This window comes from Cygnus olor, chromosome 4, assembly GCF_009769625.2.
Source record: "Cygnus olor isolate bCygOlo1 chromosome 4, bCygOlo1.pri.v2, whole genome shotgun sequence".
NCBI classification, from domain to species: Eukaryota; Metazoa; Chordata; class Aves; order Anseriformes; family Anatidae; genus Cygnus; species Cygnus olor.
Window position 1 is genome coordinate 42,079,739 of NC_049172.1, and position 14,738 is coordinate 42,094,476.

At 38.0% G+C, this 14,738-nt stretch overlaps 1 long non-coding RNA gene across 1 annotated transcript in view; it reads left to right on the forward strand.

Moving 5' to 3' along the window:
* LOC121070114 overlaps positions 1 to 13,597 on the forward strand; it is an 88,151-nt gene extending 74,554 nt beyond the window's left edge. The window contains exon 4 of the long non-coding RNA XR_005819906.1: positions 13,521 to 13,597. This is a non-coding gene — a long non-coding RNA (uncharacterized LOC121070114). The remainder of the gene's footprint in view (positions 1 to 13,520) is intronic.
* The last annotated feature ends 1,141 nt before the right edge of the window (positions 13,598 to 14,738 follow it).

Here is a 14,738-nt window from a genome sequence, read left to right on the forward strand (position 1 = left end):
TCCTTCTTTTAGGGCACCACATTTTAAAGACATTATTTAAAAAAATAAAATAGGGAGAGAGAATTGTGAGGATAGCAACAGGTATAAGAGGTTTGGAAAGCATGATCCACATGGAACAACTAAGGGAAAACTTCAGCAAAGTATGATAAGGAGTAGTCTGTAGGCTGAGGGCCAGAAGAAGCTTTCCAAAATAATTTTTGCAGCTTCTGTCAGCTCCTGCCTACCTGCTTTCTGAGCCCTTAACTCGTTTCACCTTTCAGGAAATACAGTGTGAATGGCAGGGGGAGAGGTGGAAAGGGTGGAGCATACAGAGAGTGAAAGGGGGAAGGATGTGAAGCAGTGGTTAAATTACACTATGATACAAGTTAGTAAGTTATTTTTGATATCTTCCTACGAAGAATTTCTCCTTCTTTCTCCAAATGCATGGCAAGTGCTTGTCAGATACAAGCTAAAATCCCAGTACAACTGTTCTTGCATCTACAGAAAATGTTATACATCTTGATTGTGAGATGCAGGTCTGAGGGGACAGGACTGAAGCCTACTTAAAATACAGGAATAGCTATTTCTCCATATTCTTTTTCTGTTTAGCTTGTAGCTCCTTCCATTCCTTCTCCTTTTCTTTTTTTTTTTCTTTCTTTTTTTTTTCTTTTTCTCTCTCTTCACCCCCCCTCCTGTGGTGGTATTTCTCAATACTGGTACGAGACAACGCCTGGTCCAACAAGGATTCATTCTTAGGATTTTAAAATTTGTAAACTAAAGTATGTTGGTAGAAGTCATAGATCAGATTGTTCTTATTTTAGTGGAAGGTTTTGCTACTTACCTCTGTACAATTGAACAGGTTGGAGATTTCTGTGTTGGTCCACTTCTAATTAAAATACTGAGCTGCTGCCTGCTTTCTGATTTCTGGCCTTTTACTACCTGAATCTGGAGAACAGGCTGTAAAACATTAAATATGGGAAAGCTGGGAAATGTAACACGCTATAAATGCATGAAGGTAGAAGCTCAAATATGTGTGGACATAAAGATTTTATTTCTTTACATAAGGTTTAAATGAAGAGCCTGCAGTATAAATCTCTGCTTTCAAAGTGAACTATCACTTTTCAGCAAGAAGGAAGGCAAGAATGACTATTAAGAAATAAAATATTATGCCTTTAGGAAGCATCAGAGCAGTCCTAATAAGGCTATACATACATGCAAATAAGTGCACCCTGCCCCCAAATATATCATAGATTTTTTTTTTTTTAGTCTTCAGTCCAGAATTGTGTAGTTTCACTTTGTATATGTTCTTAACAAGACATGCAAAGGTCATCATTATGCAATGAAACTGTCAGGAGACAGCTGGGAGGTCTTCATTTAATGCCCATTATGCCCCATACTTGATATCTGTATCTGGCTCCTAATGTGTGGTAGGCGGGGGTGGAGGATGATTGTAGTGTGGAGCAAACAAGATGTAGCAGCTCACTAGAAATTGCTGGGGGTGGGGGATGTTTTTACAAGCAGAGTGCTGCATTTTAATGAAAAGCATTACCTAAAAATTAATGCATTTGTAAGTAGACTTTCTAAAGACTCAGAAAACTGTTTTAACACCTACAAATGAAAACCAAGAAGTCTTAAATGATCAGTGTAAAAGAGTGGCAGTTTAGATGTCCAGGCCAAATTTTATTTTATTTTTCTCAAATATTTTGTCCAGCTGGAGTGATCCCATTGACTTTTTAAACAGAGTTCTCCATTGTGATCCATGTGATTTCTGAAACCCATTTAACTCAACTGGCTGTCTGAAATGGTGGGATGAAATGGCAGTACGCCTCTGTATGGATGCTCAGTATCTTTGTTATACAGATGGACATCAAAAAAAAAAATCTCCTGGACCTTTCTAAGCCTAGAACAATGGAGCACTCATCAGCAGATGGTATGAAGCCTTTAGACTTTCATGCTTCACTGCTGTGAGTGAAGATTTTTCAACAAGTGAGTTTGGCTTTTCTATATTCAGTTGTGTGGAAATATTTTTTTCTTGTATACTCAAATAATATTATCTCAAGTTCACTGAAAAGCCACCCTAGTTGAAATAGTAGTAAAATCCATGTTATATATAGGGGGTATAGTCAATTAACCAATTACATGGTTTGTTAAACTATTTTTTTCCTCTTGCATTCAGTGTAGTTGAGGTATCAGAAAGCTCTGTTGGGTCCAGGATTTGTAGAACAAAACAGCATTATTTTTACTGAAAAAATGAACCCCAGGCAAAGAAGAAATGAACATTAAGCTGAACTGAGTTACTATTCAGAAGAAACGTGATGCTATCATACTTCATATGAAAATCTCTCATGGTTGGGGGAAGGCAGCTTTTTCCTTCTCCTGGCAAGTCTGAAGTTAGTTTTGGCTTGAGATGGAGGCAGAAGGTTGAGTATCTCCCAAAGACATTTGCTAACTTTGCATTGCTTAGTCAGCTGTCTGAAATGGGTGATTGCACTGAGGTGGGTTTCTGCACAGTACTGATGCTCTGAATTGTTGGCATGGGGGGGATCTTGAAGAAGGAGCCTGTATCTCATAAAGATCCCATTGATAAAATGTTAATAAATGACCTCTGTTATTGGTATTCTGGGGCATATTAACTGCACCTAAATTATTGCATAGGAAAGACCTATGAAATTTATTTGACTTCAATGACACCCTTAGAGAATGGGCTTTGTAATATGCTGAATGACTTTTTTCTTTTTCTTTTCCCAGTATACCTTTATGAGGTTCCCTGTTAGGAGCACTGTGTCTGATATAGGTTTACTTGATTCTGGCCCTTGCCACGGGCTTGTAAATTACTTTCAGCCATATACTGGACTGTGTAATACCTCCCAGAAGTCTAGAGCATAAAAGAAATGAAGATACAGCCTGGGCTGTGGTATTAAACTATTGCTATTACATTTATTACTCATATATGTTATCAGCCTGCTTCTTGGATTCCACCTCTTCTCCCAAGATCTACCTTTTCTTTGTATAGCAGCCACTGTAATACTGGTTTCTCTCAAGTCCTCTTTTATTCAGACTTATGTTGTCTGTTCTGGGACAGATTCATCTGAGTTAGCCTGGATACTCGAAGCAGGCTAGCAGTGCTTCCTACAATGAATGTAGCCTCTCCCATGCAACTCAGACATACCCACTCGTAATAATAATGTGGCACATTTTGTCCTTACATTTCCTAAATCACTGTCATTGTCAGAAGCTTTTCATAATCAAGTACTCATGGAAATCTTATCATAAGCAACTGAAAGAAACAGCAGTGACTGAAATGACTGCTTTTGTACAAGCTATTGAAACTCATTTAATGCAAATGTCATAGGCCAGTAATGAACTGTGTAACTGCTAATTATATTTTAATAATGTCATTGATTTTCTAATGCATATGGCTTTTTGTCGTCACAGAAAAAAATCCTGTCCAAAAATTATTGCCATTGTCCTATATGTAATTTATGGGTATAACAATTTGCAAAATGAATAAATCTCCCATTATTGTGATATGATTATCCTACCGTATAAACTGAAATTCTTTCTTTACTTTGAAGACCTATATCACACAACAAGAGCTGTGAACTGATATTCTAGTATTCGGGTAAAAATTAAATAAAACAGAGCATTACTCTTGTGTTTAACCCAAGTGGAGTCACAGGCACTGGTAAATCCACTAGATGGCAGTGATATACAGCAAAGCTGCTTTATTACTTTGCCTATTGGTGTGCCTCGGAAAACTTGCAACAGTTCTAAATTAATATATATATGATCTGTGCATGCATTTAAAATGATATATTTTAAATTGAAACCATTGTATTATTTTTTCCTTAATAGTTTTGACTATAGAGTGATGACGACACATTCTTCCTGGAAAACACATCATAGAGCAGTCACTAGTTACTATTGTGAAAGGGTTGTGTTTAAAAATGCTTAGTTAGTATAATGCGAGAAAACTTTCATTTTTTCCAACATGTTCTCTAATGTTTGCTGCTGATGTGGCCACGGATCTTGTGATCCCAAGGATGCAATTACAGGGCAGAGAAAGGAACCACAAATTGTCTGGATAAATTTTGATTTGCAGGGTTACTGTCAGGCAAACACTGTGGTAAAATCTCGACAAACTGCTCAAAGCATCTGTCTCTTAGTATGCTGATTTTTTTTTTGTCTGTTTGTCCATTTTCTTGGAAGAGTTCTTGAGCTTTCATTTGATTTTGACATGCGTGTTTTCTTTGGGTTATTTACATTATGATAGACTAAGTGCGAAGATTTTCTTTTTCCTCTTGCATTCCTCTGAAGGCATTGGGTTCCAACACACTTTTCCATGCACACAGAGCAAGTCTGTACATCTTAATGTAAAATAAGTTAGTTTTTACTGGAAGACAACAGGAAGAAAGAACAAATGGTGAGAGTCCAAGAGAAACTTAAGTGGACAATATCTTCTAAACAGACTGGAGAACTTCAGCTTGAAAGCAGAAAGCACAGACTAATCTTGCTGTACAAGTTTAAGAAACTATCCCCACAGTTGTCTGCTTCATCCTTCTGCCAGAGACTATCATCCCTGTAGCAGAGAAACATATGTCTAGGGCTCAGGTATCTCAGTGCACCTTCCTAATTTGAATGGCTGGTAAAAGGAACAAATGGTGCTCAAGTTGTCGGTCAGTTCTAGCCCTACGAATGGTCACTGGGAGGGAATTTCCATGTTAGTGAGTTGGTTCTGGATTAGGCCCACAGTGAGTCACTACCTTCCCTTCTTGTTTTATTGTTCATTCACCCAAGCTTTTCTCTTTACTTCAGTTAGGTATCTGGAGCTCTGTTTTTGCTTACACACAATCTGTATGCGTGAGAAATAGACAAGAGTTTCATTTGCTCAAATGTACCTTATAATTGGGCAATTGTTCATCTTCTCTAGAGACTCTCATTTCCAGATTTTCATGCAGCTCTTTTTGCTGTTATTTTTTCATGTGGACTTTCCAGGAAAACCTATGGAAATCTTTGAACCTATGGAAGTCTTGGAGGACTTGGGTGCCATGTTCTCAATTGAAGAGTAGATGCTTCATTTTGTGTTTAGTTTTTGCTTAATTCTTAAATCTTAAATCTTAAATCTCTTAGTATTGCATTCCAGTGGGTTCCAAAATGTTGACATATACCATAAACACAAAACAACTTTTATCTGCAAACTAGTAGTGGTGATGGAGGACAGCACTTCCAGCTGCATCTGTACTGTCAGGCTGAAGAAAGCTTTGGGGATACTTTCTGGTCCTGCCATTGCTGTCATTCAGAGAGGGTACCTGCTGGGGGGTGTTGTGTCTCCTTTAAGGTCTTTGCATCTGGGTTTCCCATGCCTTGAAACCAGGAGACAGAAGAAGGGACCAGTGCATGGATGAGCTTGCCCTGAAGTAGGTGGGATGCAGTTAGGGTGCAGAACAGAACCGGGAACAGGAAGATACTGATGGTTATTTTAAGTACAGAAGTGACCTAAGTGTCCATAAGGTGTGGCTCTTGCATTACTGTAGTCTTTGTATTGCATGGTAAAATCCTGTGACCACGAATAAGGAAACGAGTTTAAACATCAATGGTGACTTGCCAAAAAGGAATTAGTGTAGTCCAGTCCAGGCTGATTGTAGGAATTCTCACCCTTCTCACGTCATAAGCGTACTTCTCGCCACAATGAAATTTTGCAGTCTTGGCTTTCTTTAAAGTCTGTCACTGCCCTTGCAATCCAGAGTAGGAGCGGTAAGCAATAGTGCCTTTCATTGTCTACAGCCAGGCAGGAGAGTGGGATCGCTCCTACAGTGTGTATAATGGCCATCTATCCCTTTCATGGCAAGGTTAGGCTCTAATTAAAGCCAGTCTATGAGGAATTTACAGTTAGTAGAGAGTGCTCCCGTCTGTGAAGTGAGCTTCTGTGAGAGGATAATGCTTGCGCTCATGTTTCTGCACTAGCTTCCTGTTCTCATCCAGGTGCAACTCAAGCTGTTGGTGATTATCTTTAAATCCTAGCATGTCTGGGACCTGTTATCTAAGACATAGCTTCTCACCCTGTACTAAGTTGGGGGGCTTACAACTGGCTGTTTGTTCATATTGTCAATTGTTTGTTGAGGTGAAGCTTTCTGTAGGTGGTTGTGGGGTTTTCATATTAGAAAATTCCTCATTTCAGGATTTTGTCCCTTCCCGTTCCTCCTTTCTCTCTTTTTTTACAGCCTTCCAACACACAGGTCTCATGATTTTCCAACATAGTGTATGGAGCTGTTGTCTCTTTTCTTCTGTTTTGGTACGTCATTTGCTAGTTAATATTTTTCTGGCAGTCTTTCTCAAAGTGGTTGCTTGCTAATGTCATGCATTGTGGGGAGTTTGTAGTGTCATTCTCTACCTCTTTTTCCCTACCCCCTCTAATTTTAAGAGGAATAATTTTGGTTGGCATAGCTATAGGCACTGCGTAGCTCTGTTAATGGACATATACATGTCAAAATGCATACATATTGTAGGGTTTAATAAATGATCAATAGTTGGTTTCTGAATCATTTAATCATTAATCATTAATTAATGATTAATTAATTAATCATTACAGAATTCAGAAAGTTAGGTCAGTTTATAGCTATCATCCCTTCAGATTTTTAAATTTTTAGCTATTTGTAACACAAACCATTAATATCTGTAGTGTGTAGCATTCACTTCTCACTATTCCTTTGCAAAGTATCCATAAAAAAGCATTAATATGACATATTGTTAAACAGGAATTCATTCATACCAAACATTTGTGGGGGAGGAAAAGATCATTTTCCTGTGCAAAAGTTCATCACTTGCCCTTAACTTAAGAAAATAAAAGATGTTTGGTGGAAAGGATCCTACAAATTTCTTCTCCCTCTCCCTCCTCCCTCCTCCCTCCTCTCTCCTCTCCTCTCCTCACTGTCTATTGGCAGATCTTCATATGATTGAGCACTGTTTCAGTGTCCTCATTAGAGTTCTCCAGAAAACCTATTTCTTTCCCTGTCTTCTTGAGGTTGATGGCTGCCTTCCCATTTCCTCTTCTGGAAGTTGTCTGTTCCAATACCACAGTAGTAAAGGTTTGGATTCATTAATATGACATTGGTTCTGGTTCCAATAAGTTTTAATTGTAGTGAAATGGCAAGACGTTTCATGTGATTTGTCCTGGTGTACCCTAACTGCCGAGTAATGGGCAGTATCATATTTGTTCAGTCAATCCTATAGGGCCAGGATCAGCCACAGACATATTTTGGAGTGAAGACAAATCATGAAAAATGGGTGTCGGCACCCGTCCATTTTTCTGTAGCTGAATCCAGAAGTGCTCAATTATGTATATTACTGTAAAGGGAAGAATCTTTCTGTCAACATCCATAAAAACTATTGAGGTATCCAATTACATAAACTATTATCCCTCTAGAAACTGAACGTGTAAAGAACACTCTTTGCTTTCATATTTCCAATATAAGAGGAAAAATTAACATAACTGTGGTAGTTCTACTGGCTCAATATCTTGTGGCAGCATCCTTTTGAGGAGGGTGAGAGGGTGCTAAGTGAAGCTGAATGCAGATAAAAAGTGTTGGAAAGTTGTGAAAGGACATAGCTGATGGGTACATAAATAGGAGAGTTTGACTGTTGGTCTGCCTTGGAGCACTGGAGGGGATAAACAACAGTACTGTTTCTGAAACTGAAATAATAAATATGGGGCATGCTGGAGCTTCCCCCTTCAACCAGGACAGATGTCTGGGTTTTCCACAGCCATTTGTTCATGGTAGGCAGGATAAGGAAGAAACCTTTAAGCTATTTCACTCAATGGAGGTTGGTGAAATACCATACTGGTTGGATTTCTGTGAAAGGATGATTGAAGTACCCTTCAAAGCTTCGCTCAGAACAGCTTGTTTGCTCATGTTTTTCCTGGAACAGCTGGTCTTGCCTCAGTTAGGCAGGACTTAATGAAAAAAAGAATTAACCATGATTCTTCATCAGCCTCATCATCCACATTTTTATGCTTGTAAAAAGAAAGTAAAACAGCAGTGTTAGCCGCAGCTTCTTAAGAGCATGTGAATCCCAAAGTCTCTTGCTATTGTTAAGGTATACAGCTGCCTCTTGCAAGGCTACACTGAGGCCCCTCCATCTGGATTAGTCTTGAGCAATTTCCAAATGAGAACTCGTCCTTTGTGCTGTTGTAAGCTGCCTTAGAGTAGTGCTGGACATATATATATGAAGGTAGCCTTTGTCTGAGGAACAAGTTACAGTCAAAAGGCATATTCCCACCCTCAAAAATCCAGAAAAACTATTAAAGTTTTCAAGAACTCTCCCTGAATCACATATACTTGGATTTTTAATTTTAATTTTTATTTTTTTCTGCCACAACATTGAAGGATGCTTGTCCTTTCAGGACCCTAATTCTGATTGGACCTATCAGAGTATGAACGTTAATAAGTATGATTATTCTTCAGAATGTCCTTATTTTACATGTTTGAAAGCACATGACTTGTGGTTTCATTCCCATGGTCACAGTTAAAATAATTTTTGCATTCCTTTTTCCCCAGAGTGCATGAAGTGGCAGCAAACTTCTCCAGTATTCAGCATGCCCAAGGAATAAAATGAAACCATTGGTGTTACAGCATTTTGTTATGGTGCTTGTTATCGCTAGAAAAAGTTTCTATCTCACGAAGATAAGCTCACCAAGGAATAATATATGATAGGTTAGATTCCTTTAATCAGTAACATGCAGTTAAGTACATAGATGAATGAAAACCAAAGCAGGCCAAAAATGTAATCACCTAAATGATTGCAGATAAGTTGCTCAGGGATGGCCTTAAGCCTTTGAATAACTCTGAAGAAGACATCTTATGCTTATTATACATCTTATGAGTATTCATAACTGATTTCTCTCTTTTCTGTTTTGTTACCACCAAAAACCAAATGGAGACATTCTGCAGATGTGCTTTGCACTTCAAACCCAGGCTAGCTTTGACTTTGGGGAGTGTAGGTGAGAGAAAAATGTTTCTCCACAGGTAAGGTTTAAAGCTTAAGTAACAAACAGGGCAGTAAAACCCTGATTATCCAAGGAACAAGAGAGACCTCATGATAACTGGGAGGTTGGGAGAATTGAGGAAGCTGTCCAGGAGACTTCAGAGGTGACTGATGTCCTGCCTCAGACAACCAGTGTCCCTAGGGACTGCTGGGCTAACGGGAGATGGCAGCTGTGCTCCAGGACTTCTGTGATAATGCAAATACGTGCTGGTCTGCCTTCAGTAAGTAAAGACAAGACTGATTCTCAGTATTCAATAAAGATTCTCTCTTTTCACTTAGGCCATCAGCAGTTGTGGGAAAATCTAGAAAATCATGACAAGTGGGGTTTTCTTCTAAGATATTAGTAACAGAGAATTTACTTCTGCACACACTGCAGTATGCGGCTGCAGTGAATGATCCTGTAACTGGGAAACTAGAAATATGTCAAAACCAGCAATAAATATACAAAAGTTTCTATAACAACACTGCTCAAACAACATTGCAAGAAAATGCTCGTTAAGGCGTAGATCCACTTAAAACAGAGACTTCAAGAGGCTTGAGAAACTTTTTCTCTTTTTTTTTTTTTTTTTTTTTCCTGAGTCTGAACTTGCCAGAGCTGATTCAATTCTCCTGTAGTCTTGAAACTGCTCAGCCAGAGGACTCCCATTGTCGCAGCAGGAAGCTGCTGTCTTAAAACTGAATGTTTTATATGTAACAGCCTATATTATACATATGCGTATGGCATCAGAACTGTATTTTGCAAAGCTTTATGTAAAACAAACTAAAAACCAAAACCAAACGAACCAACAATAACAGCAACAAGCAAGCAACAAAAACCCCTTCACTTATTTGGACAGAGGTTTTTATACTCCCTGGGGAGAGGAAGCAGGCATCTTGTCTCACTTTAGACAGCTTATTTACTGTCTGAATTAATTGAAGGAGTTCAGTGATTAGCAGCAAACGGTGGCACATGGTGAACAGCCTGGATCTATGAGGAGAGGCAGAGGAGAACTTCTGAATTCACTTTACTATTAAAAATGTATATGTTGTGTGAATACAGCCACAAATGTCTAAGGCTGAACTTGGAGCCTTTGCTTATTTCTTCTATTTGGGTCAGAAATAGGATTTGGGATGCAGATAGCTACAAGGAGATATTGAAAGAGTGGGACACTGGTTGAAATTGGTGATCTGTAAAAGGTTTATAGAAGGGCTTCTGTTAGCGTTAAGTGGTCACTGTCTTCAGGAGGTCCTTCAGGGACACGGTAGTTTCAGCTGCCTCTTAAACTGAAGAGCTCTTTAAATATTAACTTGGCTTGTAGACTCAAAGTGTATTTCATTGAAATACTTATGTTAAAAATCATGACAGAATAATGAAAGGGTCTAATGAGGACTCAAAACTTTATTTCTTCTTCAGGATGTGGAAGAAGTTCTCTTTGTAGCTTCTGAGATACTGCCTTATCACTGTGTGTCTTGCTAGCTAGAAGAGGATGAAGAGAATCATTTCCATTTTAAAGCTGAAGGACTGAGGCACAAAGAATGCAGGACTTAGTTAAATTCACACAAAGTCTGTGATAGAGTTAAGAACTGGTGTCCTAAATGTCAGCCTGGCAGAGGGTCACACCTCTAAATACCTGATAAATAATAATGTGGATTATGCTATGGATGCAATAAGTGTGCTTTTTGACAGATGAGTAAGCCAAGAAATACAGCCTTTAGAAAGGGTGTCTCATAGGAAATCTGTGGAAGTGAATCCTATTTCTCCAGAGATTATTTTGTCTTTGGTCATTTGAATGGCTTTAAAAGTTGAATTTATGAGATTGTGTATTGAGAAAGCTTAGTGGTGTTGAATGCACTTGTACATACAGAAAAGCAGTAAATCAGCTCATACATCTCAGCCTTGTGCGATAGTCTGAAGCATGAAGGCAGTAAGAGTTTGCTCCTAACACGTCATGCATGAATTTCAAGTTTGGTGAGAAAATATCTCATCCTGCCTTAGACTCTTAATTGGTGTAGTTTTAAATATCTGTGTTCTGAACTTTTAGAGGTAGACAAGTCAAAACAAAATAGAAGACAGATTCTGAATCTCAATGAACATCAGGCTTTTAAAACTCAAATAAATTAGTATAGAAAATTAATTAGGAGGTATATATGTGTATGTAGCAAATAGAAAATATTGGTAGTTTTTTGTGGAATTGAGATCATATTAGTACTTTGTGTGTGACTTAGATTCCACATGAAAACCTCAAGTTACTATTAAAGAAACTATTATATATATTACATACTATTATATATTATTGTATATAATATAATATATAATATATATACTACCAATTATTCAATTGCATGTTGCAATACTTTGTTATTCATTAATTGGGCTTGTAGTACTGTTTGTGCTCAAGGGAAGCCATAGTTATTTTATGGGCATGGGCACTAGGCAGACGGGTCAAAAGGACATGTTAAAAATCACACAGAATGGAATTCTCACAAAGCTGTAATGATTTCTTTATTGCTTTAGGTTTTTAAATCAGGAATAGACCTCTTTCTGAAGAACATGCCATAATTTGCATGGAAGCTATAACCCTGATGTAAAACTTAGCCGTGTTCTGTGGTCTGTATTATGGAGAAGGTCATCTTGGATAGAGACATTGGTTCCTTTCAGCTACACAAATGAAAGAACCTGTTGACTTTCAGCTATGTAACTTAAATTCTAAATATGTCTGCCAGAAAATGTGTGTGGGGATGTGTATGTTAGGAAATAGGGAAGATTTTGAAAAATGGTAGCTGTGGTGGACAGAAAAAAATATCTTCTGTATTTTGCCCCATATTCCACATGTATGCAAGCTAGAAGGAATCATCAGATAAAGCTATAGACTTTTGCAGGAACTCACTGAAGCTAAGTACAAAATCTCTTCAAGTCTAAGTATTTTTTCGTCAACAAGATAGTAAACCTGTAGCTTGCAAAGACTCATGTAAACATAGCCTTAGGAAGGAAGATTCTTGGTCCGAACAAACCATGCTTTTTTTTTTTTTTTTTTTTTTGAACGCAAAGTGGTTAAAGAACAATTCTTACTGTAATTCTGAGTGTATGGGGAGTGATGAAATGGATATAGCAGAATATTATGGGAAATGTAACTGCGAGGGAAGATTGCAGGACTCAAATACCTAATAAAATCTCAGAAAGAAGGGCCTTCATCTGGTGAAATTCAGCATAGATCCTTATAAAATGTTCACTGGTTTTCCAGTGCAGTTATATGGATTTACACTACGGAGTGCCTGGACTAGGAATGATGAAGAGAGCTCAGAAGGAGACAGCTCACCTTATATGCTTATATGCCTAAGAGGAGCTGATAAATGATTGTCTGCTGCAGGAGACAAAACAACAACAAGGAAAAGAAACCACCCCCAAAAATAATCCAGATCAATATAGTGACATAAAGGTTAGTTTCCCTCAGCTAGTAAAAGGGCATATGAACAAAAGGGAAACATGGAGTAATAGCCCAGAACATGAAACAACAGGCATATGAGTTGCTGTTATAGGCCATGAGGAAATGGGTTAATCAAAAAGCGAAGTGTCTATTACATTCCACTACTGACTAAGCATGTAAAGCAGTGGTGAAAACAGTATGAATAGCTTCAGGGCTAGCCTAAGCACTTTCTTCTGTAACAAACAAACAAACAAACAAAAAAAACAGTGTACGTTTGATTCCTAAAGTGCACCTTGAAGCATATTTAATAAGTAGCTTGTGCAGGGACTAGTGTTAAATCTGGCCCAAACTACGTTTATTTAGAATACAATGTTAAATACTTCTTTGGTGTAGATTTGCATTTATCTGCCATGATGAGTCCAAGCAATACTAAAGAAATATAGTAATAATATAGAATACTTTGGTTAAAATAGCATGTGAGACAGGAATATAGTGAATGTTCCAAAGACTGTATCCCAAGTTACAAGGGATAACCTGCTCATTGTCTTTAAGAAATGGATGAGAAAGACTGTTGGCAACAAAGGATCTAGTGTGTGTCATGTCTTTGTTGAAAGTGATTATATAAAGGCTCCTGCTGAAGCAGTCCTAGCATAATATTTTGTATACCGTCCTCCAGAATTGTGATGTGGTCTGTGCGTGCAGGAAACAGATGGGCATTTAAACACGCAGATCATCTTAGACAAGATGAGATTTCCATGCCTTAAATTAGATGGCTACGTCTATGTTAGTCAGCTAAGCTCACTTCATAGTCAGTGGGGTGTAATGAATTGTCTCAAGGGGTAAGTCATTTTATCCTGAGATAGGATGTGTAGCAATGCAAGTGAATTGTTTTATTCAAGTGCTAAACTGTGTCCGTTACTCCCCCTCCCCCTCCCCCTCCCCCTCCCCCTTTTCTTCTTTTCTTTAAGTTCACCATTTTAATTTCTCAATAAATGAAAATCCCCCCTTCCTTTTAGCATTTTTAATAGGTTGAAAACAGAATGAAACAAGTTACTGCAGGTGATACCACTTTTTCTTTTTTTTTTTTTTTAAGAGCACTTCAGAGAGATACTGAGCGACGTCACCACATTGAACCTTCCGTGGTACCCTGGAATCACAACACTCTATGGAAGAAGACAATTTCAGATTTTTTTTTTCTGGTAGGTTTGCCAGATAAAAAGATACATACTTCTAATAACACTGTATAACAAACAATATAGTGTTTTAGTCCAAACAGATAAATACAAGTCAGATACCTCACCACATTTCTTATTGCTGCTCCATGACACACTTTCCATTTACTAACTGCAGATCAAGCTCTCAGTTTGAAATATATATATAAAAAAAAAATCATAGGTACTTGCAATTACAACTGAAAGATTAATTTAAAGAAAATAAGGTAACTCGATCTAAAGATGAATGAAGGCAATAATTTATAGCCTAATATCTGTACAAATGAAACTGGTTCTATTAACTCTGGCAAAATTAGGTCCATTTCCAGCTAGTCATGGTATTGCAGTAGAGCTCTCTAATCCCTTGTCATCCAGATTGAATAGCAGAAAGTGGAAAATTCCAGCAGGGAACACTTCAAAGAGCTTCAAGACGAAAGATTTTGGAAGTTTTTTTTTTTTCCCCTCCTATTAATTTGGCAAAGACAAATGATGAGGACAGTTGTCCTCAGTTATACTTTGATAAAAAGCTGTTCAGTCTCATCATTCAGTTAACACAGAATGGGCCAGGAAACACTCTGGTGAGGTTAGGCTACCTAAAACACAGCACCATACATGGTTCTCTCCATATCCAGAACGCACTTCTTATGTGGGCCTTTCTCCTGCAGCCCTAACCATCTTTCTCCCCTTTGAGAGGCTTCTTACTGATGGACGTGATTTTTTTTTTTTCTCGAGGTTTTGAGTTTTGCAATACATTTATCTGACTTAACACCAGACGTATGTTTGGTAACAAAAAATAATATTTTTAAGACTGTGTTTACATATTGACCTTGAGTGGCATGTTGAAACCTTGGTGTCTGTTCGAGTACCCGAAGACCGTTCAGATGTGGTCTTCACGGGCTGTTTTGGTGTGGGATGTACTATTTAAACAAGTTTTGCTTAAGGCATATTCCATCCTTTCCAGGTTGTGTGGTGACCTTATATAGCCATTTGATGTTAACTGGATTAGAAGAAAGTACTGATGTGATTAACTCCATTTATCACACTGTAGTTGTTGACAGTTGAGCTCATTACTTGTGTTTGCTTCATGGACATCATGCTGCAA